This window comes from Ambystoma mexicanum, chromosome 10 (assembly GCF_040938575.1).
Source record: "Ambystoma mexicanum isolate Mex_15411 chromosome 10, UKY_AmexF1_1, whole genome shotgun sequence".
NCBI lineage: Eukaryota > Metazoa > Chordata > Amphibia > Caudata > Ambystomatidae > Ambystoma > Ambystoma mexicanum.
This window is the reverse complement of record NC_090932.1, coordinates 1,599,469,192-1,599,495,913: the sequence shown is the minus strand read 5'-3', so window position 1 is coordinate 1,599,495,913 and position 26,722 is coordinate 1,599,469,192. Positions and strand designations below refer to the sequence as shown.

Here is a 26,722-nt window from a genome sequence, read left to right as displayed (position 1 = left end):
GGAAAAAAAGGTTGTTACTCCAAATGTATGCATGTTAAAAATCTGACACTTTATCATCTGAAACCCATATCCCTGGTGCACATTTGTGTAAAATCTGGAAAGGTTTAGAGGTCGTGATCTGGATGAAAGGGGCCGAATTCTGTCATAAGTGGACACAACATCTTACAAAGACAGGGATTGGACGGTTTGGTGCTACAGAAAATATGTTAACTGGACGTATAATATTAGAAAAATGGTACATAGATAAATATGTATTTGGATCAGAAATAGATTTGTGTGCAATTTGACAAGGGGAGGGTCCTCTGACCATAAACCTACCTCATCACTCTGACTCACAACCCATTTCCCCCAATCAAGGAAGAGAGGAGGAACTGGCCAATGATAAGTGGAGAGGGTTGGGCATGCAGAATTAGCCGACCCACCCACTTTCTAAACACATAAAAAGAGCCACTGGAAGCCAGATAGGACTTTTTCTTTTTCACTTTCTGCGAAGCATTTTGACTTCAGACTTCACATCCAGAGATCCAGACTTCAAATCCATCAATCTCCAGAGACCAGAAATGAACTCCAGAATTTGTAGCAGAGAGGCCCGAATCCACAATCTGAATCCTTTTCAGCAGGCCTCCAAATCATTTGCAAACTATTCAACAGCCGGGCGAGCTGTTTGAATTTGTGCCAAGAACTTTTGTCAGAACCAGAGACCAGACCGCCGTGCAGTGCCGAGAACTTTTGGCAGAACCATAGATCCAGACCGCTGTGCAGTGCCGCTACCAGAGCTGACCCAGAAGGTAGAATTATCCAGTGAGCAGAACCAGGCCGAGACCGTCCGTGGCGAGGGAACCGCAGTCAAATCCTGACCCGATCCGTGGCAAAGTCGCATTCCTGTCCAAAATATATTGTGAGTACCGCCAGAACTGTGCAAAACCCAATCTCTTAGTTTAAAATAATCTAATCCAAACTATTTTAACCTATTTAGAACTGCCTCCTAGAATCGTGTCATTCTGTCATCTTTAAACCTGAAAACTGTCATCTGTCATTCTGAGCTTTCAAATTTCAAATCCGAAAAACTACCTTTACTAAATCGTCCGTATCTCCGGAACCGTCTGTTACAGCTAAGATTCTAGGCTTTCCAACAAGCTCTAAACCGACTTGCTACTCCTCATACTCCCTCCGTAAGTGCGCTTGAGGCACGTGACTAAATTTGCCACGATTTGACATTTTGCTTAATTTCAGCCACGTGTAAAAAGATTTATCCTTGCTTTCCTTTGCTGAAATTCGTATGCAACCTGACAATCATTCATAGAGCATTGCTAAAGTGATCCTGAACTAATACAAAGTAGCTGTCACCCACCCTGAACCTCTAGAGGGAATTAAAATCATTTTAGCATATTTTTCACTTCTTTGCATACCACATCAAAGTATATTGCCTGTGTTTCAAACTCCTACCCGTTTTCCTCTAAGCTTGCTAGGGATGAACTGAATTATATTTGATTGCATTCCTGAGAACTGTGTGCTTTCCTTTCATCTCTTTACCTTGCATAAAGGGGGGTGAATTGTCAAAGAAAAGTGATTACATTGTCTTTTGTTGAAGTCATATCAAGTTTATTTTCTGTACTGCATTTTCATTCTTCATTGCATTGTCCTTGAAGCCATAAAAGCATTCTCAGCTACTTTATCCTCTCTATATCACTTCTAAGCCATCAAAAAGAGTGTACCACTGTAACATTATCCATTGTTGATCACTATCATCCTCACAAGTGTGCTCTAAAATATTAATTTATTATAAAAGTGTGATAGATATATATTGTTTAATTTTCAAATAAACCTTTTAAATTTACAAAACAAACCTACTTCTTGGCTCAGCGGGGTCAGGAGGATTCTGAGAGAGGGGTGTTATATAAGGGTTGTCATCCAGAGTAAACGAACTGGACATAAAAATACATCAATATGGGCTTCCATCAGCATCCCAGACTAGGCATTGACTTAGCTGTAGTGTTGAATTGAAGTCGCTTACAACCATTTGATTCTATTCCTCCTGTTACTTGCGGTTATGGCACCTTTGTAGGTGCGACAGTTGCTTTTGCACTGATTTTCCTCCTGTTCCCAAGTGAGACAAAGTTGACTGTGATCACTTTCCCTTTTTGGTTTTATGTTCATGGATTGAATTGCATTCAGCATTGTTGTATTTACAAATATGTAGCCTATTATTGCTTTAAATGGGCCATTGCACCAAGTACTGGCAGCCTGCGTGTCCCCCTCCACTGACTCATTTAGCAGTAACAACTGCATATTTTCCATGACTGTGAACCATCTGCTCTCTTCAGCTGTTGGTGCCCTTTTGCCCTTATTCAACAGATGTAGATTAAGATCACCCATAACCATTATGTAATTCACATTTATTTCCTTGGCAATCTTGTCAAAGACCTCCTGGAGTAATTCAAAAAAGCAATCAGGTGTCAAATGTGATTTTCCCCAATAGATGTTGACAATTCGAAGCAGGTGTGAGTTACTACTCAACTTGATGGTTTGAATGAACGGGGTATTGTAATCATACATTGATGTTTTAAAACCCCTTGATCTCTTCACTGCTATCAAAAGATCTGCCATTGGTCTACCTCGGGGGAGACATATGGCTGGCTGCAAAAATATTTCATAAACATCCCAGATGGGGGGCTTCCACCATCCAGGTTTCCTGCAAGACCACTAGGTCTAATTCATGAAGTTCTGTGTTTATAGTGTTCGTAAAGTGCGTGAACCCACGAGTGTTCCAACATATAAGTCGGAATGTTTATTTTATTGCGGGTAGTTACGAACGGACCAACAGATTGCGTCTTCCCTCGTTTAATCCAGTAGGATTGAAGCCATAGATACGTGGACTCCATTTCTTGGAGTTTGCCTGCCACATTATGTCTGCAAGAATGGTTGAATGGACGGATATTCGAGATTGTGACAGGTCTTGGTCATCCAGGAATTCAACCCTATCGATATCAGATGTTGTTATGTTTTTTAGTTGGGATACTCCCTGCAGATATTTGTGACGCTTGACCGATTCAAATCAAATTGCTGGAATGGGTGATCTCTGCATTCCAGTACAAAGCAATGGCAGTTCTTTTGAGTCACTGCTCTCGACTTGAATGTTTGTTCTTTGGTCATGTTCATGTTCTTTTGCCATTGCACGGTTTTCCTCGTGCTGGCAGTTTCCATTGGCTCTCTGTTTGTAGCTGTCATGTTCGCATCAAAGCCTCCCACCAGCAAACCTTGTGGCATGGTATTTTGTTCCTTTCTATTTGGACCAATTTACATGGTTTCCTTTACCCTATTGGACATGTATTTATCAACTATTTACTTAGTTCCTCTCTCATTTGAGCCTCAGTTAATCCACTCAACCTTGAGTCTGTCACTTCGATAATGGTGGGTATCTGGGATTGGGCTTTTTCATTTTCTCTCATGGCTACTTCTACCGCCACCAAATCGCTTAATGGTTTGTAAAATAAGCTTGGGGTGATTTTGTTTGTGTTACTTACAGGCAAGATGCCTGTATGATCACTGTTTTCCTTGCTGACTTTTGGTTTTTCAATGGTTTCTTTTGCAACACTTATTATCTTTAGAATTCGTCTGTTTTTAGCTCTGCCTTTACCTGTCTTTGCAGCAGTCATTGACCTTTTTGTCTTGTTTGTCAGAGATTGACTCCCTTTATTTTGTTTATTTTGTTTTGCATCCAGTTTTTGTGGGACACTAAGATCCTCATGTTGTGTTTTCTCATGGGTAGTGTCCTCCCTGGTTGCTACTGGGGGCATCCTATTTATAGGCAGCTTACACTGTTCTGTGGCTTTGGCACTTCCACTAATCTAGCAATAGTAGTCGCCCCACCAAAGTTAAATTGTTTAAATTGCAAGGCTATCTTAGTCTTTTGATTAGGAGGGGATTCGGTCTGAGTTTCAGAATTTTTTGTTTCACAGTGTCTGAATATTTCATATTGTTGAACGCACTCTCTCAGTTCACCCATTGCCTGGCAGTTATTATTCTGATTTGTTAATTTGTTCAACAAAATAGTCTGATTATTGGTCCATGCCTGGCAGTTATTATTCTGATTTGTTAATTTGTTCAACAAAATAGTCTGATTATATATGGTCCATGGCTTCATATAATTTGGCTAATGACAGTAAAGCTGTATTCATCGCCAACAGAGTTGTATTAGTCTCTGCCTGCCCTAGGTCCTCTTCTGCATGGGTTTCAGCAAGCCTTAAAATATGAGGCTTTTCACCAAAATGTTTTTTTTCCCTCTCATGGGCTGCCTGGGAGTTGGAGGAACAAATGAGAGTGAATTCACAAAAGCTTCTTCCTCAGAACATTCAGACATATCTAACAAGGTTTTTGTTTTTTGATTTACTGAAGTACGCATTATATTTTCCTCCTCAACCCTCAGCATGTTGGTGTTGCAAGAGCATTGCATTGGGATTGGGGACAAGTTGTCCACTTGCATTAGGTCACCTGTATTTGAATGTACAAATACGACTTCCTCTTCATTTGTGGAGGCAGAGCTCAAGTTCATAAAATTGAGCGCTTCCTCATCTACTTGTCCTGTAACTTGCATGTTTTGGTAGGCTTCTCACAGTCTCTGTTGGGCCTCGACTGAGCATAGTTTTGGAGGGCTCTCAGTAATTTTTTCAAGTACATTAGGTATATGCACTCTATCCTTCTCACACTGTTTGCTTTCATGCTCCATTGTAGTGTCCGATATTATATTTGTAGTCCCTGCACTAGGCATCACTGGAGCATTTGTTTGAATAGCAGCTACTTCGATGTCAAGTCGAGTATTCAATTCAAGGAGCTTATCTTTTTTCTGATGTTTGTTTTTGACCTGTTGTATTTGGCGAGAATCATCCCCCATCTCCACATTTAAGTTATAATATGAGCGAATATCAGGAACCTGTGACATTAAGCGGTTCCTGTTTTTAGTTCCCACTCTCTTATCTCCTAAGCAGGGTGCCATTTTTTTTTTGGGTGTTGGATATTTGGTGTGAGCCGTGTTGCAACCGTGTGTTTTGGATTCAGAACAGTTCCCTCCTTGAACAATGCAAGATTTACTGCCGGCATGCCGGATTTCAGCGTGTACGGGACTTTATCCATTTGTATCACAGATGGATACCACTTCAGTTAGTCTCTTTCACTAGAGAGCGAGAGTATGTTACTACACTTTTTCACTCAACTCGCTCAATTCACAAATAGGTTTAATTTTGTGTATACAAACATTCAATAAATTCAAAATATGTGATCAACAAGTCAATCAGTAATCTGGCCGTTGACTTTAGCACATTAAACAATGTAAAAGATAACAATAACACATAATAACTAGGATAAATAGCATTAATAATGGCTTCCTACCCTTTTATTCCAAGGACGTGCGCAGTGTTTCTGCCACACAGAGTCAGGCAATTATGGAATAGAAGTCTGGCAACCCGCGCCACGAACAGCAAACAGTACTTATCGGTACTTAGTGCGCGGCGCGGGTGCGCCAAGCTGATGGTATTTAAAAAAAAAAAAGGAGGAAAGGCAGGCTGTGCGTCACAAGGTCAATGGGGCGGAGCCTTCCTGCAGGAAATGCCTTAAAAAAAAGAAGATACGAATACACGCTTACTAAGTAAGAATATACAAAAGTAAAGCAGGCGTATCTGTGAGCAAGTCCAAAGAGGTCAAACAAACACAAAGAGCCAAACACATAGTCACCTTGTTTCTAGGAAGACAGGCACGCCAGGTGCTACACACAAAGACGTCCTCCTGGACGATTTGCTCCGCGTGTGCACGGAACGGCAGCAGGCTCAACGGGAGTCTCAGGGTGATTTTCTCCAGCAATCCAGCAAGAACAGCAAACAGTACTTATCGGTACTTAGTGCAATATATTAGGTAACCGAGGATTTCCAGCCTGACAGTATTCAAAGCATGTGAATCAATGAAAGAGACCAATGCTGTAAACAGGAGTTACAGGTAAGCAATGTACTCTTTTTTTTTTCTCCAACCAATTGGAAGCGAAGTTGAGTCCTAAACATTTTTAAAGAAAATAAGAACCAAGGGCGAATGGGCTTACCATTGTGTTTAACACATGGTATTCCAAAACAGGAGAAACAATATCTAAAGATAAGGTAATAGAGTAGAGGTGTTTCTAGAATTAGATGGTTTATATCGTTATGCATTTTATGGCATTTGCATCTAGTACATTTACATCGATTTTGCTCATTTTTCACGGAATAAGCAAATCAGATTGAAATCTGCAAGGGGATTAGAAAAAATAAAAATGTAAGAGCCTAAATAAAAAAAAATAAAAAAAAATGTACGGGGCCTAGAGACCTTTAAAAAAATGCAAGTGCAGTAGATGAAGAGGCATACAGATACAAACGTAAAACATGTATTTCCACATCAAGAGTGGTTTGTACTGGCGTGTAGTAATGATATGATTGCATTATGATGTTGTACATTTCTTTGGGTGCAAGTGTACAATCAGATTGTCAGGGCAGTCCTACTACACCAGCGCATTCAAGGGTTTGCAACCGTTGGCTCCTCAAACCCTAGGGAGAGTCGGAGCTTGTAGACCGCGGTCTATAAAGAAGACATCTTGTAGGCAGATGGTGCTGCCTATCTGTGCAGCGCCCAGACCACAAGCTGCAGTGCGTTTGCTTACCTGCTTTCCCAAAGTGCCAAGTCCTGGGCAATGCTATTCCCCCAGCCAGTGCTCCATGTGTAGTGTCAGTATTGTATCACAATCTGCACATTGGCCTTGCTGGTTTCGCCCAGTCCCACCTGCGCTATAAAGACATTTTAAAATAGTATGCAGTAGGGGGCAGTACGACTCCACCAGTCTTTTGTACCTTTAAAATGTACAACTTTATTACAGCTCATAAGAGACGCGCATCGGTGCCTTCCCAGCCTAAACGGGACAGTGCCACTGTATAATAAGCTGCAATGAGTGGACAGGGCTGCTGTTATGCCTTTTCCTGAATAGTTGTATCACAGGCCCTACTGATCTTCGTTTCCATCAGCACGACATGCCGGGTAGCTGTATCGCATGTTGCCTAAGTCCAAGAGTGCACCCATAGTAATACTGCTGTATCTGTTCCACCAAATGCGGTGCTTATGCTCACGGGTGGATAAGGCAGGCAAATCAGCCTTCCCCGTTTGGGCTGACGAGTGCAGCTGTAACTGATATTGCTCGGTGGACGCTGCAGCTCCCCGGTCCTTTCTGCAGTTGCACGGGTTTTCAGTCCTCCTGCAGCTGTTTCTGGGGATTATTTGTGTAGCACCACTAGTTCTACCTGTGTAGGGGAGTAGTACCTGCGTCGGGCACCGCTCCGTAATCCTTTATGCTTACTGCAGTGCCACTACGCAATTCCGTGCAGCTGTAGCGTAGGGTCAACTAGGCTACCTATGCTTGTCCTGCACGAGCCCTGCGCACTGCTGCTAGTTTTAAAAGCCTAATTGGAAGGGCGGTGCAGTGCCACCCCGCCATTCCTACCTGGAAAGTGCATCTCTGCCATTGTGCAGGACTGTTCCTCACAGACCCAGTGTAATTCCCTGGAACTTTGCATGCAGTGCTGCTTGAGGTGGGCAGTGTTCGTGCAATTCGCCCTATAGGGGAGGGCGGCGCGTTCTCTCTCTCTCCCCCCGTGCAGCGCCCACAGGAGGCAAGCTCTGCCTGCACGAGCCGTGCACCGCCCGCAGGAGGAGGGTACTGCGTGCGCAACGCACTTGTAGTAAGTAAAGCCCGCAGGAGGCGGGCATTGTGCTGCTCCCCAGTCCTACATGGCCTGCAGGAGGCGGGCAGCGGCTCTGCCCCCCCGTGCCCTGGCACAGCCCGGCTTCCCTCTCCTTCTCATTTGGCTCCTATTCAAATGTGGGTCAGGGGTGAGCAGCTCCCACGTCACAGGCTCACAAGATGGCGCTGGGGAGGCAGCAGCGAGCGGAGTGAGAGGGTGGCAGGGAGAGCCCCTCCGGACCATGCACTGAGTGAGGTGAGCCGGCGGGGGCCGGGAGGGAGTCCAGGGGTGTGGTAAGCGAAGGGGGCTCAATACACCCCCGCATTCTACAGCCCTCGGTGCCAGCTAGAGAAGGGGCACCCGAAAAGCGCTGTCCGCCCCCCCTCAGCAGATGTTAGTACAGTTCCAAATGGACCTGTGTGCGACGGCCAGGGGGTGGGGGTAATGTGTCAAACGGGGTGGGCTGAATAGAGGGGGCGTGGGCCTGCTGCCCTGTGCCCATCTAAACTCAGCAAGGAGGGGGTTTATTGAAGAGCGGAGGCGATGTGCCTGCAGTGTGGTAGAAAGCCCTGTGGGCGGGGTAGTGTTGGGGAGGGGGTGTCCTCCTGGCACAGCGCGGGCACTGATCCTCTGCAGCTCTGTATCCTGCACAGAGGGGCTGCTGGGCGCCATTCTACCCCATGCACAGAGAGCACAAAGCCATGCAGGTATCTATCGATTACCCCAACTTATACCGACCCCTGTTCCAAGCGCACCCCTCGCCGTAGTTCCAGACTGATCTGCCTCCGATACATTCTATAGATCCCTTCTCTATATTTCTATAAGTACCCATGGAGACCTAATGCATTTTTGATGATTGTTTCTGGTCTGTAATTCTATAGAAGATATCTTATCTGTATTCTGTGGGACAGGTCGTGTTGTAGATATTATTTATCCCATTCTTATTATTTTGCATTTCACGTTTTTGACATCCACGATTTACAATAATACAACGAATGCTCTAACCTTTGTATGTAAAGTGTAAAAAGGATCGTCCGTTTAATGTTTTTTTTGTCCCCGGAGGGGTGGTCAAAATATAGCAAACAATCACGCTTTAATAAGTGTTAGTTTGGCTTGAAGTACTTTTTGGGAGACATCCGCTTGTTTACATGAGTTCCAGTCGTGGTGGAAAAGTCAATCATTTACTTCTGTTTGAACTCCTTCTTCCAGGTGAACTGGAATACTTGCCTCTCGCGTGGGTTGACATCAGCTTGTTTCTTTCCTCCCCTGCCCGGCTCAGTGTGTGCGCAATGTGCCAAGGAGGTTTCCTTAGGAGCAGTCATTAAGGGGAAATGGAAACAGCCGGTGTTGTATTGTAGCGATGCTCCCACATCATAAATCGCCATTATGCTTCACGAGCCGGCTAGGTTTAGAGCAAGTAGCGGCGTTAAAAATATTCACGGTTTATTCAGCAACTTCCCACCCCTCCGGCATACAAATGTTTTGATGGTGTTACGTCCTATTCCTTAACCTACACGTGTTCTCAATACCGGAAAAGTGTGATATGCTATTTAAATTCATGATCGCGTAATATGCGCATACCAGAAGGGAGTACGGGGTCAAGGTTCGAGCGTATTTTTACAAAATGTACACTAATGCATGGGGCGACCTGTCGGGGTGGGGAGACAGAAACGGCCGTGTTAGGGTTAAAGTTGAGGACCAGGTGTGATCTTTGTCTAAAGGACATTGTGATGAATACCATGCCCCCTGCCGTCGTTTTATGCGTGTGTCCCAGTGTGTTGCCTTGAATTTGTGTATGCAGTAACTTCCAAAAGGCGGCCGTAGTGCCCCTCCTAGCAGCAACGCTCACACCCTGGAGAGACTATTTAAATTCTGTGATGTGGCAAGGCATTGAGCAAGAGATCAGGTTTTTCACGAAATGCTCATATGCCTCCTGCCTTGCGGGCAAGATGCAAACGGACACCATGTAAAGTGCCATTTGCATGCTGTCAGTCCTATATTTATTTTCTTGAGGAATAATGTGATTACAGAACTGTTTTGCCTGTGTGTTTGCATACAGAAGGGCGTCAGTTTTCTTACAATACAAACATTTGCTGCTGATTTCTTTAGGAATGCTAATGTGTTTGTATACTTTTTAAAATAGGCGTGCGCTTAATTCCGATATTTTAAATGCGACTTCAAGCATCCCATCTCCAAGAAAGAATGCAATGTCTACTTCAACTTGTTAAGAGCAGGCTGATGTATTCACTTACTTTGACATTTTCTGACTGCAGAGCATCTAACTTTTTAGTAAACGTTTTTACACATTTTAAAAACAGCACAAACCAGTAAACCTCCAGATTACTGTGCATTACCGGCAGGAAAAAAAACCTGTCTTCCTTGACTGCAAGTGGACTTTTTTGTGGCTTTTCATTAGCAATGTAATCCTAAAAGCATTATTAGAGGACATTATTTTTGGTGGTGCCTGACAGTTGTGGACCTAATTATTTAAATCAGTTTAACTCTTGAAGGTTGACCCTGCGAGGTCAAATCTGCCCACCCCCTTTACGATGGAAAGCGTGCCACCTGCTACTGAAGAATAATTTTAGCTGCAGCTCGCAACCTAATTAAACCTCTTTTGTTGGGTTTTTACTGGACCGCCCGTATCCCAATAAGCAATGCTTGTAGTAGAAACCAAGTGTTGTAATTACAAACGTGTATTTAATTATATAATACATTTTGAAATGCCATCTTGTATGACTCTTTTGCATAGTTGGTTCTTTCAACACTTGAATGCCATTTGCAAAAAATGTTCTTACCATGTACGTTTCTACCTAAATTGCTCTCACGGTTCCCTGCTAGGTGTGCAAAGTTCTTACTTTGGTTTGCAATTGCACCTCGTGATCCCACACTCCGGGCATTTAGAGCGACTACACTCCTGTTTTTGCAGGGCTTGGTTATCGCAACAGAAGCTGCTGCTAGGGGTTACTTTGACTGCCATTGCTCTGTTTAAAACAAACCCGCCCTGCCAAGCTGTTATTACATTTACCTGTATTGGTTGCCAGAGCATACCAAATGACATGCATTTTACTTAAGTCTATGGGTTTTGTGGCATGTTTCTTTCAACCCAAGGAGCTAAAAGAGGAGGTGAAATCCCTTTTGGAATTAGTCACTCTTCCACTCATATGTCTGATGCATGCACCATACGTAGAATCTGATGTCCTTGTTTGATGTCACCCTTGTTTGAGCATTTATTTATTGTGCATTTGTATCCAATTGTATTGATGCTTATCTATCAAGTAAATTGTGTTTCAAAGCGCCCACAGGGCAGCAGGTAGGGAACATCGGAATGAAAATCAAATAAAACAATGAAAGATAGAGGCACACTCTTACAAGAAGAGAGCGCACATCCAAGCCTGTGTCTCTGCGGCATCTAACAACTCAGCCGAACTCTTTAAAATCTGCAAAGAGCTGGCCAATCCTGCTGCAGTCTCTACTTTTCCTGTCTCCTCCCAGGCCCTCTGCACGGCCCTGGCTTCTCATTTCATCTCTAAAACCCAGGACATCCTGTCCACCCTCTCGTTCTCCCCTCCTCTTCCCGCTTCTCTCTCTGCTGCCTCTCCTCCCTCTTTCTCTTCCTCTCCTCTGTTCTCCCCATTCGAGATTTCTAGACAAGTCTAATCTGTGAAGTCTCGTCAAAACAGGTTCTTCCCGGTTCATCAAAGACCAGATTGACACCCTTACTCTGCCCTGGCCGACTTCTGCAACCACTCCTTCGCCACTGGAGCCTTCCCCTCCCCCATGAAGCACTCTTCTTATGCACCCTCTTCTCAAGAAACCCACAGCCGACCCCTCCTGCCCGCCTGTCGCCCAATCTCTATCCCTCCATTCCTGGGCAAACTCCTGAAAAAGCTACCAACCTCCACACTGATTCTATTGGTTGTCTCCATGACAGTCAGTCTGGCTTCAGAGCAGCCAGAAGCACGGAAACTGCTCTCCTTAACATCCGTGAAGACCTGCTCTCCAACCTTGATTCTAATCTCCCCTCTGTCCACATCCTATCAATCTCTCTTCTGCCTTTGACACGGTCAACCATGCCATCCTGCTCAACTGCCTCCGTGACAACCTGGGTATCGCTGATCAGGCCCTGGCCTGGCTGACCTCTTTCCTCTCGAACCCACCCTCCCAGGTCCAACTGGGGTCCTTCCTTTCCTCTGTCTCGCTCTGCACTCCTGGTGTTCCAGAGGGGTCTCTTTCCCTGGCTTTTCAACCAATATCTGGCATCTCTCGCCCACCGCATTGCTACTCTCTGATCCAACTTTCAGTGCTATGCGGATGACACTGAGCTCGTTTTCAGACTCCCCTCTGCCACCTCTTCTCCCTCTCTCATCTCTGACTGTCTGCAATCTAGGAGTGGTGTGCCGCCAACGACCTCTGCCTTAATGCCAGGAAGACAGAGAAAATCCTCATTAGCACTCCTGCACCTTCCTTTCCTGTCACTCTCTGGCCGGCCTCCCTTGGCCCTCTTTCTGCTCCCACCTGTGAGGCTAAGAACCTCGGGGTCGTCTTCAACTCCACGCTTTCCTTTTCTCCAACATCTGTCAAACTACCAACTGCACCTCTTCGGAGGTATTCCTTTCCCCAGAAGCTCACTGTCTCTAGAGCTCCGGTTGTCTCTACGCTGGTCTACTGCAACAGCCTCTTTCTAAATCTGCCTGCTACTACTCTCCACCATCTGCAACTCATCCAGAGCAGGACTACGAGACTTTTCCTTGGCTTCAAGCCCAGGGATCGTATCTCTCCAGCCCTGAAATCTCTTCATTGGCTCCCAGTGGCTGCAAGGATTAAGTTAAGACCCTCTGCATTGTCCACAAGGCCTTCTGGGGCCTGGGACCGCAATACCTTCGGAAATACCTTCCTACTCGAGCTCTTCGCTCATCCAACTCACTCCGGGTCAGTTGCTTCTCCAAGCAACGAGTTGGTGTAAGATCTTTCTTCAGCTGGGGCCTCCCTGTGGAACAGCCTCCCTGCCTTTCTGAAACTTGAGGAGAACCATCTTCGGTTCCGGAAGCACTTCAAGACCTTGCTCTTTGCTTCTGCCATCTCTCCTCCTCTCCCCTGCTCTGTCTGTTTCTGCACTGGGCACCTGGCTACCCTCTGAATTCGGGCAGAGATCCCGCCCAACCAGCTGCATAGCCGCTCTGCCTCCTGGCACCCCTTGCGCTTAGGTCTGTATCTGCAACCCTACAGCCCCCTTACCTTCACTTATTAGACGCACATTGTTTGTGCTTTGTCTGTGCTTAATTCTTGCACTTGCCACATGCTGGCTGCACTACCTGTTGTTGTTTTGATCACGTGTTCAGCACTTTCCCTCTCCCCTGCACTTGTACATTCAGTGACACTGGGCCTAGTAAGATCGTTGTTTTCTCTTCCCTTGTACCCCTCCCTTTCCTCGTCGTGCCATGAAACACTTGTGTATGGGCACGCTACAAATAAAATATCATACTTACTAGGCCATGTGACCATTCAGAATGTGCAAGTGCAGAGAGAGAGAGTAGGGATGAGGGAGTGGGGTTAAGTGTTAGGTGTACCAGGAGAGCAGTGCTAGTGCATGGGTGAGTAAGTGGCTGCTGATAAATAAGTGCAGGCCTAAGGTGTCATAGGCCAGTGGGTGCCAAGGCAAGTGCTGGGAGTGGACGGGGCTGAAGATGATTGGGTGAGGGAGGCCAGCGTCCTGAAGGACACATACGGACTCTGGTCACCAATCTCAGCAACTGTGGGTTTTAGCAGAGGAGGAAGGAGGGGGTGAAAAGGAAAGTGTTGAGGAGCTTCCGGAATTTGAGATCCAGAGAAGAGGAAGTGGGAGGCTGTTCCATAGTAGGGAGCCTGCTGAGGAAGGAGATCGGCCACAGCGCTTGACACACAGAGAGTTGGTCCTGGAGGAACGTTAAGATCTGGAGGGAGAATATTTAGTGAGAGCAAGTTGTAGATGACCTGTTCCCCTGCCCCCATGTAGAGGGATTTGAACTTGATCCTTGCAGCAACCGGTAGCCAGTGGAGAGATTTTAGGGCTTTCACAATTAAATTGTGTTTGTCTATACAACAAAGCAGCATACCAACATACATTTCACATTATACATAGTTTTGCAACCATTCCATTTTTGCGCTGTTCCATTCGTATCCTTCAGTATGTTTTTTCTTTTTTGGTGCACGTTCCTGGTGTTTATTATCCATGCTTGTAATGCTTCACATGAATGTAAAATGCATTTCTGGGGATTTCCCTGTTGTCTGGTTCTGAGACTGTAGTTCACTTTTTTCCTGCCAAGCATACTAAGTGGCATAGCAGAGTATTGCTTCGTTATGTACATCCTATGTTGAGTTATCTAGAAGGTAATCAAAATTGTGCTGGGTCATCGATTGTACAAGCTAAGAAATCAAAACTCCCATCATTGCTTGGGCCTCCTATTTATTCTAGCTTTTCATCCGTCCCCTCATCCCACTACGTTGCTTCTGCCTGCTCTGTAAATTTTGAGAAGTTGTGGCCTGCTAACCAAATTTCTGACAGGAACCAGGACGCCATAGTTCTAATCTGGATCCAGTTCCATCAACATTGTGTTTTCATGGGAAAATCACTTTGTCCCCGTTCCCAAATATTAAGAAACACCAAATAACAGGCTACATGTAGATGTATGTCCTATATGAAATATGCTAGACATTTATGTTTTAGTTAAGCTTGGCTAACTAGTAGCCTGACTTTCTCCACATTTGTATCCTTTATACAAAGCTCACTGCTCTATTTCCAATGATTGAAAGGATAAGAATGCACACAATTCTGAAGAAAGTAGAATGAAAGACCTTATTGACACACTGCACAATGCCAGTGGTGTGGATACATCGCCAGAGACTGAGTTTGGCAAACAAGAGCCAGGCGAATCGACACCTAATGTCAAAAGTGGTAGAGTATTTAGGCTGGGCCAAACCACCAGCTCAGTTTATTCAGGATGATCTGGACCAAGGTCCACCTACAGATCCAGTTTTACCCTTCCATGTGGTCTTACAAAATAGGGTGGCCAAGAATTGGGAGCCCCCGGATTCTATCCCTGCTGTGGAAAAATCCCTCATTAGAAAATACAGCCTTTCCAGTAGTGACCCCGGCTATCTGTCCAAACACCCCACTCCTGAGAGTCTGGTGGTCCAGGCAGCCACAGCTACATCTAACAAAGCGGCGTACCCTACCATCGCTCCGGATAGGGACGACAAGCGTGTGGATGGATGGGCACGCAAGTTATTTTCAGCTGGCATTATGGCCTTGAAGTCGGCCACTTCACTTGTGCCTTAGCCACATTTTCGTACACTCTGTGGGAGTGCATCTCCATGGCGGCGGAGCAGATACCAGGGGGAGGAAAGGGAGGGTTTCCTAGCTATTGTTCGAGCTGGAAAGGAGGCCATGCGTGAATACCTTCAGTCTGGATTGGACACTGCAGACAGCGTCAGTAGGTGCATGGCTGCTAGCACAGTTATGTGCAAATTTTCGTGGTTGCGGAAGTCAGGTTTTGCACCAGGTGTGCAGTCCCGTCTTCTGAACATGCCATTTGACGGGTCTCACCTTTTTGGCAACAAGGCTGATGAGAACCCTGAGAGGTTGCAGACCTCAAAAGTGGTGGGCAAATCTTTAGGGGCCGCTGTTGGGCAACCTCAGCCTTTTCGTTCATCAGGGCAATCTTGGAGGGGATGAGCCTATCGTTACTACTCCTCATTTGGAAAGGCGAGAGGAATGGCCAGTCAAAGAGGCCAAAGGAAAATCCCTCGTGGTGGACGATGTAAAAGTGCAAAACCAGCTCCAGCTTCTTTGCCATCAGCAGCGGCAGCAACCGCTTTCAGAGCTTACGTCACAAAACACCAGTGGGGGGGAGACTGTCTCAGCATCTGCAAGAATGGCGAGAACTTACTTATGATGCCTGGGCTCTGGAAACAATAGCACAGGGTTACTGCCTTCCATTCTTAACACAGCCTCTCAACAATCCACCGGGAAAACACTCTTTGACAATTCCAGACCCGCTCCTACAGCAGGAGATATTAACTCTAGAGAAAGGTGCTATAGGACTGGTACCTGTAGCGGAGAGGAACAAGGTTGGTATTCCCCATATTTTTTTTATCCCCAAGAAAGACCGAGGACTGAGATGTATCTTGGACTTGAGATACTTGAACAAGTTCCTTAGAAAGGACAAGTTCAAGATGGTTACTCTTTCTCAGATCCTTCAGGCCCTCCAACTTCAGGATTGGTTTGTGTCATTGGACATTTTGTGCGCAATGTGGCAAGGAGGTTTCCTTAAGAGCAGTCATTAAGGGAAAATGGAAACAGCTAGTGTTTGCGACGAACCGGAAGTGCGAATGGTATTGCTCAAGGGAATTTCTTCCGAGAGGAGCTCTAGGAGAAGCGTTCGTGGTGGATTGGGAGTTCCCACTAATATACGCGTTCCCTCCGATCCCCATTATTCCTCAAGTAATCAGGAGATTGAGACGGTTCGGAAGCCGCATGATCCTAATTGCCCCGGATTGGGCCAGGAGAACTTGGTATCCAGACCTTCTAGACATGTCCATCTGTCCTCCGATTCATCTTCCGCAGATAGAGAGAGAGGATCCTCTCTCACAAAGGGAGGGACAGGTTCTCCATCCAGAGGTTAACACTCTTAACCTTCACGCTTGGTTTCTGAAAGGCTGAGATACAACGATACCTCCCGGATATCGTCATGGATGTGTTGCTTTCGGAAAGCAGGCCAGCAACAAAATCTCTGTGCGGTTGGAACAAGTTTTGCGACTGTGCAGGGAAAATAATGTTGATCCTTTTCTATGTTCAGTTCCAGAGGTGTTATCTTTCCTCTTATCATTGAGACACCAAGGTCTCAATGTTGGGACCATCAAAGGTTACCTGGCAGCGCTTTCCATCTTAAAGGGCTCTTCGGAAGAGCGTTCCTACTTTAAAATTCCCTTGGTGATTCAATTCCTAAAGGGGCTCACAAATGTGTTCCCACCTTCTTCTTTTCAAGTTCCGGTTTGGGACCTTAATCTGATTCATAAAGTTTTTAATGTGTGCTCCATTTGTACCCTTGCACACATGTCCATTGAGGTTGTTAACCTTCAAAACCATATAATTAGTCGCTTTGACATCTGCATGTAGAGTGAGCGAGTTGCAGGCACTTTCTTCCAGGCCACCCTATACTGTATTCCAAAAGGACAGGATTGTCTTAAGGGTAAAACCCTCCTTCCTACCTAAGGTTCTATCTGATTTGATTTACATCTACATTAGAAAATTGTTCTGCCGGCGTTCTACCCCCTACCCCCCCCACATCCCACATCCCGGTAAAGAGGAAGAGAGGCTCCATTGGTTGGATCCTAGAAGAGCTTTAAGCTTTTATACTTTTAGGTTCTCCAAACTCAGAGTGGATGACCAACTCTTTATTGGATATACCGGAAGGAAATTGGGTGAAGCTGTTTCAAAACAGACATTATCAAGGTGGATTGTTCTTGGCATCTCAGAATGTTACAAATTGGCAGGCAAGGACCCGCCAGAAAGCTTAAGGGCTCATTCCACCAGAGGTATAGCCTCTGCGGCAGCCCTTCAAAGGGGCGTTCCTATTAAATCGATCTGTGATGCAGCAATTTGGTCTTCACTGCATACATTCACAAAGTATTACTGTCTAGATGCTTCCCACTCTCAGGATTTTGCTTTTGGTAAGGCGGTACTATATTCGGCTTTATAAAATGGCGACAATCTCAAATTCTATTGCCTCCACCAAATTCTGCATACTGCTTTGGGAGTCTATCAAAGATGAGGAATACGTTGGTGGACACAATCCATTCGAAGAACAAGTTACTTACCAACTGGTAACGTTCTTTCGATTGGATTTACCTCCAACGTATTCCTCATCCTTCTCCTCTGTAGAATTTCCTACGCTGGTACAACTTCAGCTCCCCATATTGGCAAGCAAATTATGGTATAGGATGATCCATGAATACTTTGCTGAAATTGTGCTGAAGGAAGATGGTGTTTTCGAGTGTCCAAATAGCGGTGTGGCTTCCTAGCATTGTTCTGTTTCTGAATAATGTAATACAACTCCCACTGCATAATAAACCTGTTATGGAAATCGGTGATATAAACTATTTTATGCTACTTTCTCTTTTATTTTTCATACCTTTCTCGTTTTTTACAGTCTTGATAATTAGTGTTTCTATTGGTTTAAGAATCCTTTTGCGCTGTTTTAATGTACGTTACTCAAAACACAATACAGTTTTGAAAGAAGAAACGTGAAGCATTGGCACTTTGGTGCACTCTTTGCGCAATACTATTCTAGTGTTTACAGAACTCTTGCTTTTTATGGAAAGGCAACTTTCTCCATTGTAACCTCCTAGTATTTGATGTCTTATATCCTTCTCTGACCCCTCATTCACTCTGTATCAAAGTGTTTATTAGGTTTTATCCTCCCCCCCCCTTTTTTTTCCTTTTTTTTTTTCAAATCAAAATTCGCTTTTTGTCCTAAAAATACTTTATTGAAAGACATCTTGAACTTCCAAGTGGAAACGTCTACTTTATTGTGTCTGCAAATCTAAGAAAACTCATCATTAATATTATAAATGCAATTATTGAGCAGCCATAAACCTATTTTGGCTTTGAACCGTCCCTTCGTTTTTATTTTTAATGTAATGGCCAAATGTTGGTTTTACGAATTCCCTTGTTTTGTTTGTTTGTAATGTGAACTGGACTTGTATAGAGCACCTCTACTATTTGTGCAACAAAGGGAGTAGCTAGCAGTGGACTAGAGGGGAGGCGGATGTGAAACCTGAGATGTTGAGTGCGGGTCCCAAGCCATGAATGCCGGTATAGTTGTATGTTAGTGGCAGTGACGCATTTATATGTGCTTTTATCCAGACAGAAGAACATATGATCTATTAAATGATAGCACAGCGGGACCGAGTTAGCCACGGGTTTGGCATTGCTCAGCCATGGTTAATGTGGTGTTACTAAAGATGTTGTGTGCTAGGTGGTCTGCATGTAGTGTAATATGGTAGGAGATGAGAGGTCACTGGGAAGAGAGCGTATTTGAGATTAGTGAAAACGGATGTTTTGGAGTTTAAATGCTAGATTGAACCATATCATAGTCTGTGGTTGAGCAGGGAGTGTATGTAGGATGACCAGATTTTTAAAGTTAAAAAAAAAAGGGACGGGCCACTGACATAATAGTAGGACTACAGTTTCAATACAAATGACTCCAATGAGACTGCAGGACTTCAGTTTGGACACACCGGACTCCAATGAAACTGTAGTCCTACCTCTATGTCGGCGGCCTTATTTGCACAAAGTACCTGTAAGTACATGGAGCAGAGAAGTCCTGGAGGAAGGGGGAGGGCATGAATCACAAGAGTTTCATGCCCCCCCCCCCTGCCCGATTTCGGCATTTGTTCGAGTGTCACCGAAAAACACCAGGACAATAGCCAGCCTTCCCCAAATCCTGCTACAGGGTTTCAAAACTCGTCTCAGGACGCCTGGACCAAGGGCAAAATACCAGGACAGTCCCAGCAAAACCGGGACATCTGCCACCCTAAGGGAGTGGCTGTTTTGTCATGTTGTCCATCAAGATGAGGGGTTGGTTGTTTTAACAAAAATGACAAACCGTTTAAGATGCAGCAGTTAGCAATTGCAGTTATGCAAGCCATATATAATGCAACACCACACATTTTTGTTTTTTAGTGTTTCATCATGGAAATTAAAACATTATGGAAACAGCAATAAAACTAGCATACCTTGATGAAACATTTATACCTATTTTCTTTCCAATTGCACAAGGAAGAATGTTTGCACTAAGCAAGGGATGCCTCTTCAACTCGTAGTTTACTATATTCTTCATTCCTAGTTCTCCTAATAGCATTACACAAAGGCTTAAGTGTTCTGCTCTCACGACTTTACATTTTGCTAAAAGCATATGCTACACAGTATCAATGGAGACATTATTGCAGTGGCTAATGTTGCTTCTAAGTCAGGCAACTGACCAATAGCTGAAGGATTTATAATTTTTTTTCTTTTTCTATCTTACACATTTACAATTTTTTTTTCTTCCTGTCTTGAAATGACCACACCATTCAGTAGATTCTGCCACCAAATCACTAGTCAATGACCTGGATGGCTTTTCCTTGTAGTTGGTTTGGTGCAGAAGTCGGGCTGACCATGCGGTAACACCCACTAAATGTTGTGCCTGGCAGTCGTCGCTGCTGTGATGCACTGGAAAATATAACTTTGATCCTTGTAAAGAACGCGAGACCTCAGCTAACGATCCTCTACTGAAATTTAATGCCCTTGCAATTAATACCGTAAATTATTGTGGAGCCGATAGGAATGTGATACATTTTTTCCCCATATCTGCGCCCACGTCGCAAATGTTTCTGTTGCATATTTCATATAATGTATTGATTGGTCGGGGCGTGGCACGGGTGAGAAGGGAGCATTTGCCCATTTTAGCCTAGTCCTTTGTGTAATCCTGTGGCCTCGGATGTGCTTTGTTGTGGTCCATAACCTTCACTGCAGCAGATTGATGGCTTGTGTTAACCTCCTGATATGCCATTCGCTGGACGCGTTATTGGAGAAAAAAATTGCTATTTTTTGCTTTGCTGTCCCATGCAGGCCTTCTACGCAAAAATAAATCCAATACTCATTCAGGGGCTGTTAGGCTTGTTTCTTTAGTGTATGTTTCAGTGGCTGAATTTTAAGCCCTTACCCGCTTGGATTTTGCTATAGCTTTAAGTGAGCATTTGGAAGATAGCAAAGGTCAGTCCCAGTATGCGTTTTTGGAAACCCTCAAATTATCATTCTGTACTTCAAGGATGATAACAGTTCACAATTGTGTCAAATTGGCATATAAAAATCATGAATTATAAATAATCTTCGCCTTTATCGTAACCTTTTTGCGCCCCCTTGAGACCCTTTTAAAGCAGAGCGAAATAGTGCCTTAATGTTGTCCTTCTGATGGATTGAAGCTGGTATATTCACAAATGCATAATCTGTCTGCCTCACAAGTGCTTCATGACCCCAACAAGAAGGTGCATAAAATGAGGCAAAAGGATCCAAGCTGAGGTGCTACACTTAACTGCGTTGGTCTGTTCAGTTGCAACCCTTCAGAGCAAATTCAGACTTTTTCCTGTTCCATTTTAAAAGCACCGCGTTGTGATTTTCACTGAGTCGGTCTTCTTCCAGCAACCCTTCCTATTCGTTTCAGTTCTGGCTTTTTGCCTTCATTTTTGTTTTGCTGCATTGTGTTCACAAGTTTGGTAGATAGTAATGTGCGTCCAATTGATTTAATGCCTTGCTCAATGCCCATGTGAAGGGTTCCCACAACAGGAGTTGTCCTCTGGGAAAGGACACCCTCTGTGGCAACCTACATGTTTAGGGCAAGGTTTCTGAAACTTGTAGCTTGGCATCACAGTGGCATCCATGAAATAACACGTTACATTTTATAAACAACTTTGTAAGTTGAAAAATCTGATTTGCAGGCTCACGATGCGTGGGCAACGTAAAAAAAAAAAAAAAAATGGCAATAAAAAAAAAGTTGGAGAATGGCACAATGTTGTACAGCAACCTTGGTACGTGGCCCAAATGGATGGGAAATCCTGATTGGTGTACAGCCGAACTCTTATTATTTTTCTGGTGACTGTAATTCCTCTGTAAGCTTATGAATTTGCCTGCTATGTTTACCTGACCAACAGTTTTTGAAAATGTATTCTTATTTTTGTTCTTTGATTTCTTTACTCGCATCTCCTCACAAAGGGGAAGCAGCTCTTTGTTTGGTGCTTTTGTGGTGACCCTCAGATCTGGCAAAACTTTGTTCCACCTAATCCTTTGTGTCTCCCCATCTGTGTTGTTGCCCATTCTGTGTCAGTGATGACCCCCAGTGCGGAACTTTCAGAAGCATATGATTTTAGCAGGGTTCCAGAATGAGTCACTTGAAGTGAGTGGTCAGCTACCTGTGGTAGTTTGTCCTGACTTTCCTGTTGCGTATTAACGTCTGCAATGTGTACACCGACTTTCTGTTCACATTACTCCATACTTGTGACAGAGATAGGATTTGTATAGTAGCATGAAGATCTAACTGGGACACACTGCGATAGCCCTCGCACAGCCCCCACCCATTTCCCTCAAAAGAGTGAGATGTGAATGGCATCTATGATCTTCCAATACAATTGTCCACTATAACCTGTCCCCATTGGGGTGATGCAAAGAGGTTGTTTTATGAACTTCGCATTAGTCTGCAGAAATTCCTCCATTTCTCTGGATATTATTCGATAGACGTTATCTGTAAGCAGCGTCTTGGAGAAACCCTTACTCCAGAAAACACAGCATGAATCTTATGATGCTTCTTATGCTAGTTTATTTACAATACATACTTCAGGAAACTTGGCGTACAAGTCAACAAGCAAAATTATATCAACAGTAAAAAGGTTTCTTGTCCCCTTAAAGTTTAGTAGACCTTTGATGTCTGACTACATCATATCGGACCATTGTTGATGTTTTGATGGGATACACTGCTGATGCTAAGGGTTTATCACTGCTACATTCTCGCACTACCGCTACATGCGAGTATCAATTCGTAGGCCAACAAATATCCCTCTTCTTGGTTATGCCCACATTTACCACATGCCCAGTCACCACTAACTTTCTCCTCGCTCTCCCTGGGAATACCAGTCTGTCACCCTTTCAGTAGCTTTCCTCCGTGATCTGACCATCTTGAACTTTCCTGAAAGTTCTCACCCCATTCTTGCAGCCTCCCTCCAGATGTTGAACTAACAAGTTGTACACTTCATCATGTGCACAACTCTGCTCCCGTTCACCTTACTCTATACATCTAGAGACTGAACAGATTTGTCCAAGATCATGACACAGGTTCATCACATCCTCCGAGAGGTTCTGCTTCTCTTGCATCGGATTGCATAAGGGGGCATGGGCAACCATGAACATATTCTACTTCTGTATGCAAAATCTGCTCTCACCACTAGCCAATGGCTAGTGATCTGTGACTCTAAGGTGGCAAGTGACCTTTTTGTGGCCGGCTAGTAGCATGCAATTTGAATGTTTGCCCCCTGTTCTACTTCAAAGTGAAGAAGCCCTTGTAAGCTGTGGATCGAGCTTGTTCTCCTGCGAGATATTCCATCCATGTCTTTGTTATGGAAAATGGCTTCGTTTTGTAAATGCTGGTTTGTAGAAGGCTTTCCCCACAAGATCACCTTAAACTTGTTGATGGCCATGGCCCAGAGATGAGGTTAATGATTTATTTTCTAATTAAGTCCCTCGCTTCAGCTCCCTTGAGTTTTCTTAATGTAAAAGCTATGCTCGTTAACCATAACCATCATGTTGCATTAGAATTGACCCTGTTTGCTTGCATCCATGTATGATATAGAGTGATTATCTTCCACAAAGTTGGAGAGGACTGGAGATTTGCTGAAATCATCCTTTATGTCCACAAACTCTCTTCTGCATTCTTAGTAAGATTCCTCCTGGCATGTCTTTCTGGCCAAGATCTTAATGAACTTGTTGTAAAAGTCAATGAATCCTAGGAAGAAACCGTGCTAGTTTCGCACAGTGCAACGAGAAACTTCACGCAGGGTTTTGATACGTGCTAGGTTTGCACAGTGGCACAAGAAACTTCGGGCAGCTCCTTTTCGGTTTGCATAGTGGCACAAGAAGCTTAGGGTGGCTCTAGTCAGTTCATGGAGTGACATGAGAAATTTCACGCTTTCCTTTTCGATATGTGTTTGGTGGCGGCACAGCGGATTGGGGCGAAGTAGAATTAAATCGGACAGATTTTGCCTCCGTGGCTGGCTGAACAGAATTTAACTATTTCACCCAGCCCTAGTTTTATGTCCTGACTTTCCTGTTATGAATAAACGTCTGCATCATGTACACCTAGTGTCCACTGACTCGGTACTCTTCATGTCGAGACCTTACCTCTGACCTCTCACATGTGATGCTTTCCCAACAAGGCTTAGTCTCTTATTTGTATCTTCCGCTTCAAGTTTGGGGAGAAAGCTTTCTGACCTTTGGTGGTAAAATGGGTTTAGGCCTTTGCTGACTTGGTTGTTTTTGTTCTTTTTTTTCTGTTGGCTTGACTGTCTTGCAGTACAGATTGCGTTGGACAGGAATATCTGGCCCAAATAAAAGTGTGATATGGTAGTAATTCTATTAACTTTCCTTTAGTTTGCCATAACTCGTGTTTGTTAGGTTTGTTAGGTCGTGAAGGATTAATGCATGGTAGAATTTACTTTTAAAACATTTTATTTAAGTGTTTGGTTAAAAAGATGAACCTTGAACACTAGACACAAATAAAAATACTGTCGCCTTATCCAGAGGAAAAAAGAAAAATTCATAATAACTTTTTTTTGGTTCAGTGGGTTTCAATGCTTGTAGCATAGGGTAAACCTGGTAATATCCTGGGACACACTTTACATTTAATGCTAGTTTGTATTAACTTTTAATCGATTACTAGATTGCTTTTGTATTATTGAAATTGGTCATATTGACCCAATGGTTAGTTACATAATGGTGTATTTCCATTGACTTGCTGTTAAAAGTAAAATTAAAAATTGGAGATACATGCATCTTTTAAAGAACAAGGGCACTTTCTAAGTCTGTTGGAGGGATTGTACTCTGTATGGACACAACTGTATGTTTCATGTTTTCTCTTGCTATTTGTTACAATTGTATTTATTCTGTAAATAAAATGTTGTGAACAAAGTCTGTAATTGATGCCTTTGGGAACCAGATGCTTTCCTTCTTCCACAATGAGACTTTTTTAATATTCCCTGTGCAGCGGAAGAGTTTAGTGCTATATTAATACAGTTTCAAAATTCAACTTTCGGACCAACGGATATTGGTACCCGGCGGGGGTGTGGTTTTTGGCCTCCCAGCCAATGAGGAGGGCCAGCACCGTGGTAAAGCCCCTGCTCCGAACTTCCTCGTAGCTGGTGACCTCAATCTCTTCCCCACCCCCCCACACCACCGGCCGGGTAATCTGGTGAGTGTTCCCCTGCATCCCCACCCCCCCTTCTGCAAATTTAGCCCCCCCTCCTACCCCTGCCCCACTTAGCTTGCTTGGCTGTCTCTCGGCGGCAGCGGAAGCACACTACTAGCAGCATGGAAAGGGAGAAGAGACTGTGTAGTTCCATTCTCCCCGATCCATGGTGGACATCTTATTTGTATTTATTGCTTTAAGTTGAGAAACGGTGAACATGTAGTTTTAAAAAACAAAACCAAACACTAATAGTACCCCGGTACAACATGCAGGGGTACTAATGGCAATATTCCCCAGGTAATGCCTCAAGCTATCGTTTTAAGGCCTTGCTTCTCTTGAGCATCTAACTGGCATGGGCATTACCTGGCCCGGTAATGCCCCGCCCCCCCATCCCATCCCAGCACAGGTAATATTGCTTAAATATCATGCAAGGACGGTACTTCTATTGGCTTTCGAAGTCCAAGAGGCTTCTTCGTTGTGGTCTCACGATAAATGAGAAACCAAGAAAGAGTCTCCCACTTCAATCGTTGGCTGCAGGAAGAAGTATTCGAGGAATTCAGTTCTGCCTGGGATATTCCCTGTAACCGTTGAACATTAATTTCCAATAGCTAGGTGTCTGGCAGGACTCTGGAACTGAATCAAGAGGGTTGTCGCAGCTAAACCCAATATTATATAAACGGATGGTTGGTGTTCGTAAAACGTAACTTAAATTTAAAAAGAATATTCTAATTGATTGCTTGACATTAAGGTAAACCTAGTTTTACTGAAACGTTCAGGGAAAAGATTAAGGTAGAAATTATTTATCACAGTATTTGGTAGATTCGAGAGTTTTGGTAGATTAGAGAGTAACCAAATCCCCCCTGTAGGTGGTGTTTGGTTATTTACCTACCCATTGACTGCCCATGGCCATTCCTATCCGTATTGGCATTCCCCACCCAAAACACACCCTCCTGGGATCTCTTTGAGCTGGTTTTTATCAAGCCTTAAAATCAATCTTTGCAGTCGAGTGCCTGCTAGTTTTTTTTTCTTTTCAAAGCAGTCTTCTAAGAGTTGAATAGGTGCTGTAAACGTGCTAATGGTGTAATAAAAATTTCTTAACCAGTTCTGCCTTCAGCCACTTGATTTATAATCAATATGCCTGTCCTTGGCAACACCAACATTTTCTGCTTGCTTTTATGGATTAGATAGGCATTTGCCAGGTGCTGCCATCATGTATCCATCCAGGTACATGCCCCATTTTCCAGCTGCCAACATTAATGGCAGTTAGGACCATTATGGCAATGCCTTCCCATGTCAACACACAAGCCAAAGCTGTTGGCATTGCCAATGCTTGTTTTTAATGGGAATTTATTTTTGCGATCTCTGGTTGCATGACACCATTTCCGAGTCTTTCTCTGGTGCCTTTCTTCCTTCCCCGGAGCTGGAATTTGAGCAAGAAAATCTACTTCTTGGGGACAGATGTAACCTGATATTCCACAAAAATGAAGTTGGATACTAAAATGTCAAGAAAAATACAAACGGGCGATGCATTATGTCCATGGGAGACTGGGTCAACTAAAGTAGTAAAGGGGAAATTACAGCCAAATTCATAAGGCATGTACTCTTAAATTGTATTTGTCGGACTAAATGGATGATTATACTGTCCTCTGTAGCTGATGCTCAACGTATTCTGACACATTGGGGCAGAGTCTCAAAAATATGCTCAATTCAGTGAGATGCGCGATCGTGTAGAGATGCGCTCGCACCATTGTGCATCTAATTAAAATGCATGAATTCTCACAGAAAACGCAATGTACTGTGTGCAAGATAGTGGTTATGGTTCCACAAAAGATGCACATGTAATTGCGCATCTGCAGTGCGCATGTTTCTGCTGTATCTATCAGATGTGCTCCTTTTATAATCTAATGCCGTTGCAGATATTTTTGGGTAAATGTGATGCACGCA

At 44.0% G+C, this 26,722-nt stretch overlaps 1 protein-coding gene across 3 annotated transcripts in view; it reads left to right on the top strand.

Annotated features, from left to right (window-relative positions):
• The first annotated feature begins 7,676 nt into the window (after positions 1-7,676).
• Positions 7,677-26,722, top strand: part of HIC2 (HIC ZBTB transcriptional repressor 2) — a 429,272-nt gene continuing 410,226 nt past the window's right edge. Inside the window, exon 1 of one of the 3 annotated variants that reach the window (XM_069619961.1) lies at positions 7,677-7,745. The gene's annotated coding sequence lies outside the window, so the exon portion shown is untranslated. The other 2 variants (XM_069619958.1, XM_069619959.1) reach the window with 2 other exon arrangements.